At 38.5% G+C, this 10398-nt stretch overlaps 2 protein-coding genes across 10 annotated transcripts in view; one reads left to right on the forward strand and one right to left on the reverse strand.

Moving 5' to 3' along the window:
- Cask (calcium/calmodulin dependent serine protein kinase) overlaps positions 1–10398 on the reverse strand; it is a 323785-nt gene that overhangs the window by 130663 nt on the left and 182724 nt on the right. The window lies entirely within an intron of this gene.
- Gpr82 (G protein-coupled receptor 82) overlaps positions 9449–10398 on the forward strand; it is a 10131-nt gene continuing 9181 nt past the window's right edge. The window contains exon 1 of the mRNA XM_029473089.1: positions 9449–9487. The gene's annotated coding sequence lies outside the window, so the exon portion shown is untranslated. The remainder of the gene's footprint in view (positions 9488–10398) is intronic.

Raw genomic sequence — 10398 nt, forward strand, 5'->3', positions numbered from 1 at the left:
AAAGTGAAAATTTTAAGAACCAGAAGATCAGAATGTTTGCTTCTAGATAGGACACAGAAGATATACCTAAGAAGTCTCAACAATATGGTTGCTTAAGCAAGATTTAATAATGACAACACCAGTTGATTTGTCTATGTGGATGAGGGAAATGTCATAAGGCTGAACCCTCAGATGAAGAAGTAAAGGTAACAGTGATTGCCAGAAAGAAAAAACTAGTTGTCCTCAGGGACGTGCCTCTAATTGGTTATCTAATCCCAAGTGCTTAATCTTGAAAATATATACAGCACAAGCAACAGTAAACAGTATGTTGAATTTACAAAATTATATACTTACACATATATGTAAGAATAATAATGAAATGAATAAGAGGGAGTAAGGTGGGGATATAGGTCGAATTAGTTGGAAGAGAGGGAGGGAGAAATGATATAGTTTTTAAAAACTGCAAAAAATAACTTGGACGAGAAAAAAGCATGCAGACTTTTGGTTGGGCAGGATTTTATCTCAATATTTGCTTGTATATAGTTTTAGCACTCAGTTTCATTTGGCACTATATTTCAGAAAGTGCATAAACAGGTTGAATAAAGAATAGGTTAAAGCCCGGCGTGGTGGTGCATGCCTTTAATCCCAGCACTTGGGAGGCAGAGGCAGGTAGATTTCTGAGTTTGAGGCCAGCCTGGTCTACAGAGTGAGTTCCAGGACAGCCAGGGCTACACAGAGAAGAAACCCTGTCTCCATAAAACCATAAAACCAACAAACAAACAAACAACCCCCCCCAAAAAAAAACAACAACAAAAAAAATAGGTTAAGCAGAAGTATATCTGGAAATACAAATAACATTTGTCGATAAAAACTATTAGAGGCTTATAAAAAGTGTTAAAACAATTTTAGTTGGTGTCCTGACAATGGTATTAGATAATATATAAATGAAATTTAGTAACTGTTTGTATAATTTTAAATAATGAAAACTTGGATCCTATCAGTGGTAAGCATTCCCTACCTTTTAATGTCACATTAATAAACACAGTTTAAATATTATCAAGAGCTGTACAGATGGCTCAGTGTACTTGCTAGTTTATGTCTATTTGACATAAAGTAGTCATCAGAGATGAGGGAGCCTCAATTGAGAAAATGTCTTGAGAAAAAGATCAAGCTGTAGGATCACCTATAGGTATTTTCTTAATTAGTGTCTGATGGGGGCAGGCCCAGCCCATTGTGGGTGGGGACACCCCTGGGCAGGTAGTCCTAGGTTCTATAAGAAAACAGGCTGAGGATGCCATAAGCATCAACCTCCATGGCCTCTGCTTTGGCTCCAGGCTCTAGGTTCCTGTTTTGCTTGAGTTTCTGCCCTGAAACTCAAATTTCCCTTCAAAAATGAAGTGATGTGGAAGCTCATAATCCAAATAAACCCTTCCCTCCCCAAGTTGCTTTTGGTCATGATGTTTCATCACAGCAATGATAACTGTGTCTAAGACAGTGGGTCACAGCTGTAACCAAAGCATATGGGGTGGAACATATCCTGGGAACTTGATGGCCAGTTGACTTGGCAGATACATAGAGCAGGGCACCTACTGTTCTCCTCTGGCCTCTGTACACATCAGAACACATGTGCATGCACAACCATACACACCACACACACAGACACATGCCGGCATACATGCATGTATCACACACAAACTATATTATCATCAGTAAATATAATGTTCAGGAACATTAAAATAAAATACTCATAGCTCTAGAAGTGATCTTACTATCTATATTAAATGATGATCTCTATAAAATATTTGAAAATGTTTTACTGAATTAACTTATGCTAACTGTAATAAAGTAAAATTTGATTATAGTAATCCTGTAATTTTTTTTACTGATAGAAATTTCATCTTTAAACATTCTTTAAATTAGCCTGAATGTGAAGAGTTCTAGAATTTAATAAAAAACATGCTACTGACTCACTAAATTTAGAGATATTTATTACATATAATGTCTTATTGATCACTGTTGTATGTACTTAGGAAATACTGACTTTCCAACTGCCAACATAAGGCTTAGTTCTAGATATACACAGAAAAAGGAAATTCAGAAGTACATGCATATCTTCACCTTACAAAAGATCTTCAGACAGAATAAGCTTCTAACTACTATCTCACATGTACAATGCCATAGAAGGGCAACATGAACTGCCTGCCTCCCTGAATGACATCTCATACTAGGCACTGCTGTTAGTTTTTGGAAAGTACTATGCACAGAGCCAGGCTAGATGGTGTCTGTCTCTACCATCCTAGAAAAAAAAAAAAAAAAACAATTCTATATAAGCTTTGATTATCCTGCTTATACAAAAATAGAACTAATAAAATTACAACTACTTCAACCAAAGCCTATTTAAAGTTACCCAGAAAACACAAAAGTAGAAAAATTTCAAGAGACAATATGAATGCTGCAGAATTATTATTTTTTAGGTTTCTAAAGTACATACTCAGCATGCCTAATTTTAAAACCTGAAAGTTAAAATGCTCCAAAATCTGAAATATTTTAAAATTCTAGATACTGGAATTTAAGGGTAGGAATGTTCAACCAGTAATGTCTGTGAAGATATTCCTAGATCGGAATAACTCCAAAAACTGAAACACTTATGGTCCTAACCATTTCGGATAAGGGATACTTAATCTGATGATAGAAACTTACTTTATTTCTATTCAATACATTTGTAACCTTTGATTTAAAAAACAAACAACCAAGGGAGTAAATGCAGAGAAAAACTCACCAGGGGAATGGAATACACATCTGAAGTAGACCCTTGGTGATGTGAGGAGAGTATTAGAATGTGACTGACACTCAGAAGTGGGTAGGAACTAATCAGAGGAAGACCTAAAGCTTTGTTAGTTATCGTGGGCATAGTTTTGAAAAGCTTCTAAGGTAACTCTTACACATCCCTTTCCCTGAGAGAAAATCATTGCCAATAAAGGAACCACTGCAAAGAGCTTCAAGAAGGAAGAGATGGCTTAATAAATAGTGTCGTGCAAATTTAAAATAAAAAGCCAATTTATATCCTCACCTTGTACCACACCAAAGGAAATTTAAATGGAATTAAAAGTTAGTTGTAAATAAAGAAGTTAGTTGTTAAAAACATAGATGGCTAAATCATCTGTGGATGGGAAATAGTTTTCTATTAATGCAATGATAGCAATCTTTATAGAGAAATGTCTAGGTTATGCTTGGATGAATGGCTGCTGTAATGTCTTAGCTCAGTTTGGGTTTGCAGATGAGGACTTGGTGGTGGGAGCAATGGTCCTAGTTATGGAAAACAGGTTTGTCCTAAATTCCACTTTGCCTCTTATTTTCTTCCTTCATGCTTACAAGCAACAAAATGGGAATCCAAGTAAACGCGTACTTATATCCAGGCTGGGGATTAGAGCCTGGTCTTACTGCTTGTGTAGCAAGTAATTTATCAACTGATCTACTTCCCTAAGCCTCCAAGATGATAGTTACTAAAAACAAACAACCCCAGCCACCTCAAAACTTAGTACTATTAATATGCAATTAATGCAAAAACTTTTAGCATTTATCAAAATTGTATGGTGCCCAAATCCTCAAACATGCAAGACTGGCTTTCTGGCTGCCATACATTTGTATATCTTACAAACTCTACTTGACTCTTGAAAGCTAATTCACTACTAGCCCAGACACATGGAGCATACTTTTTTTTAAAAAAAGGTAAATTGGTACATTTTATCTAATTTAATTTTTTTCAAGTTCATAAAAACACAAAGAATCATCACAGAATGAGTTCTGAAAAAGATTTTCAGTTGCAGTTTGGATATATATGTCACTTTTAGCTTTGGTCACCCAGTGAAATTAGTTCAGGAGCAACAGTTAGCCACTACTTATCTTATTTGGTAATTTCACGTGTAAGTTTACTTTATATGTATATAAACTATGTTTTTTTTTTCTTGAAACAGGAAAATGATATGTATTGAACTTGTTATCTTACTGTTTGGTCATACTGGGATTTTACAGGTGTGCATTATTATACTTGGGTAAGGAGGGGTTTTTTTTTGTACTTTTATAACACATGTGTATAACAAGATACACTTTTCTTCTTCTTCTTTTTTTTTTTTTTTTTTTTTTTTTGGTTTTTTGAGACAGGGTTTCTCTGCATAGCCCTGGCTGTCCTGGAACTCACTCTGTAGACCAGGCTGACCTCGAACTCAGCCTGCCTCTGCCTCCCAAGTGCTGGGATTAAAGGCGTGCGCCACCACTGCCTGGCTTACACTTTCTTTTTTTTTTTTAAGTTTACATGTGGTGTAACTACTATTTTATCATCTCATAGCTCTTTCCCACTGTAGTTCTGCTTATCTATGTCTAACACAAAGGCTTTATTTCTTTTCATAGATGAAGTGTTGTAGGACACAAAACAACATGAGTTCATTTCTCCATTTCCCCCACCAACGGACATATAGGTGGTTTCCAGTTTTTCTGTTAGTAGGAGCAGTCTTCTGCTTGCCAAAGGTCCTTGCATGGAGGTCCCTTAGAGTTGACACCTAAAGCAACAATGCCTGGCTGTAAGACTGAAGGCCTTCAGCATATCCCAGTTCTGATCATTTTCCAAAGCAATTTTACTACTTATACACCCAGTCTCACAAGTGGGCAGAAATGAGCTCCTAGCTGCCCACATCCTCACTAACACTAGGTTTCATCACACACTACTTTCTGTCAATCTGATAGGTGTAAGATGATATCTCCTTGTGGCTTCAGTGTGCACTTTCCTGATCACTAGGGCAATGGAGTGTCATTTGTAATACTTCCTGCATGTAGGCTTTCTCTTAGGTGAATGGTCTGTTCATAGCTGCACTTCTCCCTCCTCCTCAGTTGCTTAACTACTTTCTTTCTTTCTTGAAAATTGTTGAAGTGCTTCTTTATATATTCTGGGCATCAATCCTTTCTTGTTGAAATGGGTCACAAATAACTTCAACTTGTATATACTTATACTTAGTTCAGAGGCTTCTTCTACCAGGCAACAATAGCAAGGACAAAATAAAAACAAATAAAAAACACCCTTTATCAATAAATCGAGCCCATAAGACTCCTAGCAATAGAGGATATGGAGCCTGAATTGGTCATCTCCTGTAACCAGTCAACATTTCTAGTGGAGGGACTGGGACCCCAACACAGCCACAAACTTTGACCTACAATTTGTCCTACCTACACAGTGTGCTGGGGTAAAGGTGGTACAGAAAGTATGGGAGTGGCCAACCAATGACTGATCCAGCATGAGAGGGAGTCCACCCCTGATACTGCCTTCAGGGCCAGGAACAAGAGGCTAGATAACCTAGAGACCTACGACAGAACCAAACATGACTGACAAAAAACCAAGCAATGAAACGACTCCTAATGATATTCTGTTATACGCATAGGTTAGTGTCTAGCTCAATTGTCATCAGAGGGGCTTCACCTAGCAACTGATAGAAACAGATGCAGAGAGACCACAGACAAACATTAGGTGGAGCTTGGGGAATCTTGCATTAATGGGGGAAGAAGGATTGTGGGAGCCAGAGGTATCAAGAATGCTACAAGAAAATCCACAGAATCAACTAACCTGGGCTCATAGGGACTCACTAACAACTAGGGAGCCTGCATGGGTCTGACCTAGGCCCTTTGTACATCTGATACAGTTGTGTACCTTGGTTTTCTTGTGGGACTCCTAACAGTGGGAGCAGGGGCTGTCTCTGACTCTGATGCCTGCCTTTGGGACCCTTTCCTTCTACAGGGTTGCCTTCTCTAGCCTTAATAGGAGAGAAGGTGTCTAGTCTTACTGCAACTTGATATACTGTAGCTAGTTGATACCCATGAGAGGGCTGCCCCTTTCTGAAGAGAAATAGAGGATGAGTGGATGGGTGGGTGGAGAGGGGAGGTGGTAGTGAGAAACCAGGAAGAAAGGAGGGAGGGGAAACTGTAGTCAGGAACTAACTAACTAAAAAAATAAATCTAGCTAGTCACTAGTCTTAATATACATTCCTCAAGGACTCTAAAATTCATAGATCAGATCATATTTTTGATATCTTAGCATTTTACTTACAAATAATACTGAGGTATTAAATGAGGGGACCCCTGAGAACATAAAAATAGAAATGTTTTCTGAGAGTTAAAACTATTAAACCTAAGCACTTGTGTATAATTACATAAAAATACTTTTAAGAAGCACAATGTCTCGATCAGATGTCCTGATTAAATACTAAACATGTCATGGGAAAGAATTAGTGGTTCTCTAGAGAAGGAAAGAAAATTAAGGGGAAGCTGTGTGGGGGAATGTCAGTATTGCCTAGTCCAACAGTCCAGTGGGTTAGTTTGGCCAATGGATAGGGAGTACAATCTGTGACTTATTGATATGACCATGGGAAGAAGCCTGGTGAGGCCAAATGCAACTTAGAGCTTAATAACACTTCAGTAAAAAATGAACAGAGAGCTAGCAAAATAGACAGGCTAAAAGACTGCCTGAGTTCAAATATTTGCTCCATCATTTTTAAGTTGCCTTGGACACATTCTTTCTCTTACAGAGAAAAACATGAGTAATTGCTGGACCTCACTCAGAGAGTTGTTAAGAGGGCTGAATGATCCTGGGGTACCCAGCAATCAGAAAATATTTGGTATGTTATCCAAATAGCCAAATACCAGGGGAAAGGCAGAAATACACAGCTGGAAGCTGAGGGTAAACATGAGATCTAGAGAGGTATACAATGAAAGTGACTGTGGGCCAACTCTAGAAGAAACTCACAAAGCGAACTGAATCCTAGCTTCTGGAGATGTAGCCGATACATTCTGCTTTATGCTAGCCAGGCCATACTCTATAAGACTCAGCAAGCAGAGACTGTGAGGGCATCTGGACAGATGCCAGAAGATACATTAATATGTATCTGAGCCTCGACTTTTCTGTATAATCTGGATCACTGAACTACTCTTCATATTACAATGGAAAATAGCAACAAGGTCACTTCCCTAGAGATCTGCCCTCTGCTGTGTTATTTTTGCTTTTGTTCTTTTGGAGGCAGGAACTCTTCACATAGCCCAGGCTGGTGTTCAACATGCTATTCTAGTGATGGAGTCTTCCAAGTTCAGGGATTCTAAGTGAATACCACCATGGCCAGTCTACCCAATTTTCAAATATTGGCCAACTGCAAGTTTCTAGATCAAAGTTCTTCATGCCTTCTGCTAATCCTGCTGGCATAGACTTTACAAAGAGTCCTTTAATAGCAGTTCCTTTCTCAGTTTCCTTCCTGCCTCTTTCTGCTGTCCTCCAAATGAGATGTTCTTAGCACCCCGGACACTCCCTCCTGCTGTTTTCCTTTCCTGTACTCAGTAGCACCTTTCTCTTCCCTAGTTCAGTTTTGTCTCTGTGTCCCTACTTTCTCTTTTAAGACCCTTTTCTCATAACTGCATGCACCCTTCTTTTCCACACCCCCTCTCCATCTGTCAGAAGCAGAAATGCTCATCTGTATGGGGAAATTCAGTCTGTACTCAGAAGAAAAACACCGTTTCCTCTATATTTTTAAGCGAACACATTGAGCTGGCTGCAAAGGGAACTGACAGGTTTGCATGCATGCTTATATTCACTTCCCCTTTGTGGCCAGCAAGGCTTGAAAAACACAGGACACATGGGGTCAGATCTTGTGGGTAAAGATTACATGGTTCCAAGTATGTGTGGCAACTAGGAAGAGAAGATAGTCAAGTGAAGCAAGTGAGTCTCCTGATCCAATGATCGGATATTTATGACCCTCATAAGAGTGAAACCTTGAGTGATGGGTACAGCCTAGAGGCGTGGGAGGGCTGCTCCCTTAACCTTCTGAAAGGATCATTTTTCTACATCCTTTCAGGCTGTGGTACTGTAGATGTCAGTGAGAATACCTAGCTCTAAGGAGCAAATAAACTTCTAGAGCTAGCAGGATTAGGCTTTTCTTCTAGCTTCCTTGCCAAGCTAGATTGCTGTTCTAGAAGCACAGAAAGAGATATTCATAGATGAAAATTACAAAGGGCCAGATTTGTGATACATTTGGTATGAGAAGGAACCAAAGCAGTTCCACACTTCCAGGACCTGGATACATGAGGTCTCTGCAAAGCACAATTCTCTTTCCTTTGAGGAATGTTGCTGAGGAAACAGTGGACTCTAAGCTACAGTACCTTATTAATCCCTAGGGAGAGAGCCATTTTACTGCTCTAAAGGGAAAAAATATAAAAGCCTCGTCAGGTCATCAAAAGTGAAAGCATATTCAAAGAAATGTGGTAGATGAAAATGAAAACAGTATGTTCAAACTACTTCCTAAAGATGCAATAATGGATAGAAGACGTTTCTTTAAGGAAAAGTGAGTTCTTTGAGTGAGTTTACTTGCCAGCTCTTTTGTTTGTGAGGAGGGATGAGGGAACTGTGTACTCATGTGAGAGATCTATGCAGGATGGAAGGTGGTGACTGAAGATTTAGTGACAAACCACACGTTCTCGGGGATAAAACCATGGATGTGGCCCTGATGTAGAGAGCTGAGCTGTGAGGCACTTTTAGGAGGAAGTATCGGCATAGTTGGCCTGCTACTGGAAGAAGGGAGGACAGTGGAGGAGGAAGGGGATCTCTTCTAGTACTTTCTTCAGAGGATAAAATATCCTTTCAAATACATTTGTTAACTATTTTCATTATAAGCCCTTTAGCATTACTTGACTTTTCAAACTGTATCCATTAGCTGCTATAATTTTATTTTAGAAGTTAAATCCCACAAGGTGACCACAAAATTGTCCCATGCTAAAATGTTAGACTGTTTTTTTTCCTTTTTCCTTTTTCTCATTTTAGTGGGTATAGGATCTCACTATGTGGCTTGGGTTGTCCTAGAAGCCAGACTAGCTTCACATAGATCCATCTGTCTCCTGAGTGCAGGGAGTAAAGGTGTGCCCCACCACACTCAGCTTGCCAGACTTTCTTTTAACCTCCAGGATAATTAGAGTCATGAATATTTCACAAAAGCGACTCATGATAATCATTAAAACAAAATAAGACAAAGCCAAGCCTTAAATGATTTATCCTATTCATGGCTGATGAGTGGCACTGGGCTTTCATCTTGAGAGAATTTGTTGTTTTAAAATTATTTTCACTTTATCACTTTTAAAATGGTTTTCATGCACTAGAAAAAGTAAATTTATAGATTTCTTAGAGCTTAAAAGGACAAACCCCTCAATATTAAAAAAAAAAAATTCCCCCAGCCTGTACTGCAGTCATTTCCAGCTAGAAACTAAGCAAATTATATATATTTAAAAAAAAAAAAAAAAAAAAAAAAAAGAGCTGTGTTGCAGTGATATACTGCCCTCTGCTGGCCAGAGCTCTAAAGATGCAAGCAGTTTACAGAACTGTTCCATGTTAGAATGTAACAAAGCTTTTCTTTCCAATTGTTTTCTACTAGGTATTTCAGGTTGGTGTTTCCTAAAAGAAAGGCAACAAGAAAATATTAGAAACATCCATGTATGTATACTTGTTTAGAGTGACTGATTTCAACTCTAAACTATTTCCACATATCAAAAGGTGCAAGTGCCAATGGATGAGACTCCTAGTTTAATAGGAATTATCAATGACTGCTAAAATCCACTGTGTAAAAGGGTAACATTAAATTTAGGATCTCAAAATATAAGCTTCAGATTACATAAAAAGTTAACATAAGTAAAAGCTATTTTTGGTCAAAGGAGATATGAGATACTTGGTCACCTTATCAGAAGCACCAACGCCCAGACTATGCTTTTTGTATGGGTGCCTTTTCTTTTTGTTGTTATTTATCTTATTTACTTAGTTTTTGTTTGTTTTGGTTGTCTTTTCTTGTTTTGAGAGAGACAGAAAGAGACATAGTCGAGAGGGAGGGGAATGCGGGAGAGAGAATGTGAATCTGGGTGGGGAGGATTTGGAGGACGGGAAAGGATATGATACAAATATATGAAATGCCTTTAAAATAAAATAAAAAATAACAGATTCTGTGAGTGCTATCTTATCTAATGTGAGTCAGGATAAACAGCCTTTAATACTTGGGGTCAACTCAAGCCCTAGTTGTGTTACAACACATGATATGCTTGTCCTGTTGAAGAAATAAAAGCATCTATCTCCGAGATATCTTAAACCTTCTATGTATGTATGTATGTACATAAATATAAAATATAGTTAAGTGGTTGTCATTTATTATCAAATTTTGGTTTGTTTTTTTTTTGAGACAGGGTTTCTTTGTGTAGCCTCAGCTGTCCTGGAACTAGCTCTGTAGAACAGGCTGGCCTCAAACTTACAGAGATCTCCTTGGGATTAAAGGGGTGTGCCACCATCACCCAAACTCTCTCCTCTCCTCTCCTCTCCTCTCCCTCTCCCTCTCCCCTCCCTCCTCCTCCTCCTCCTCC

Source organism: Mus caroli, chromosome X (genome assembly GCF_900094665.2).
Source record: "Mus caroli chromosome X, CAROLI_EIJ_v1.1, whole genome shotgun sequence".
Taxonomy (NCBI): domain Eukaryota; kingdom Metazoa; phylum Chordata; class Mammalia; order Rodentia; family Muridae; genus Mus; species Mus caroli.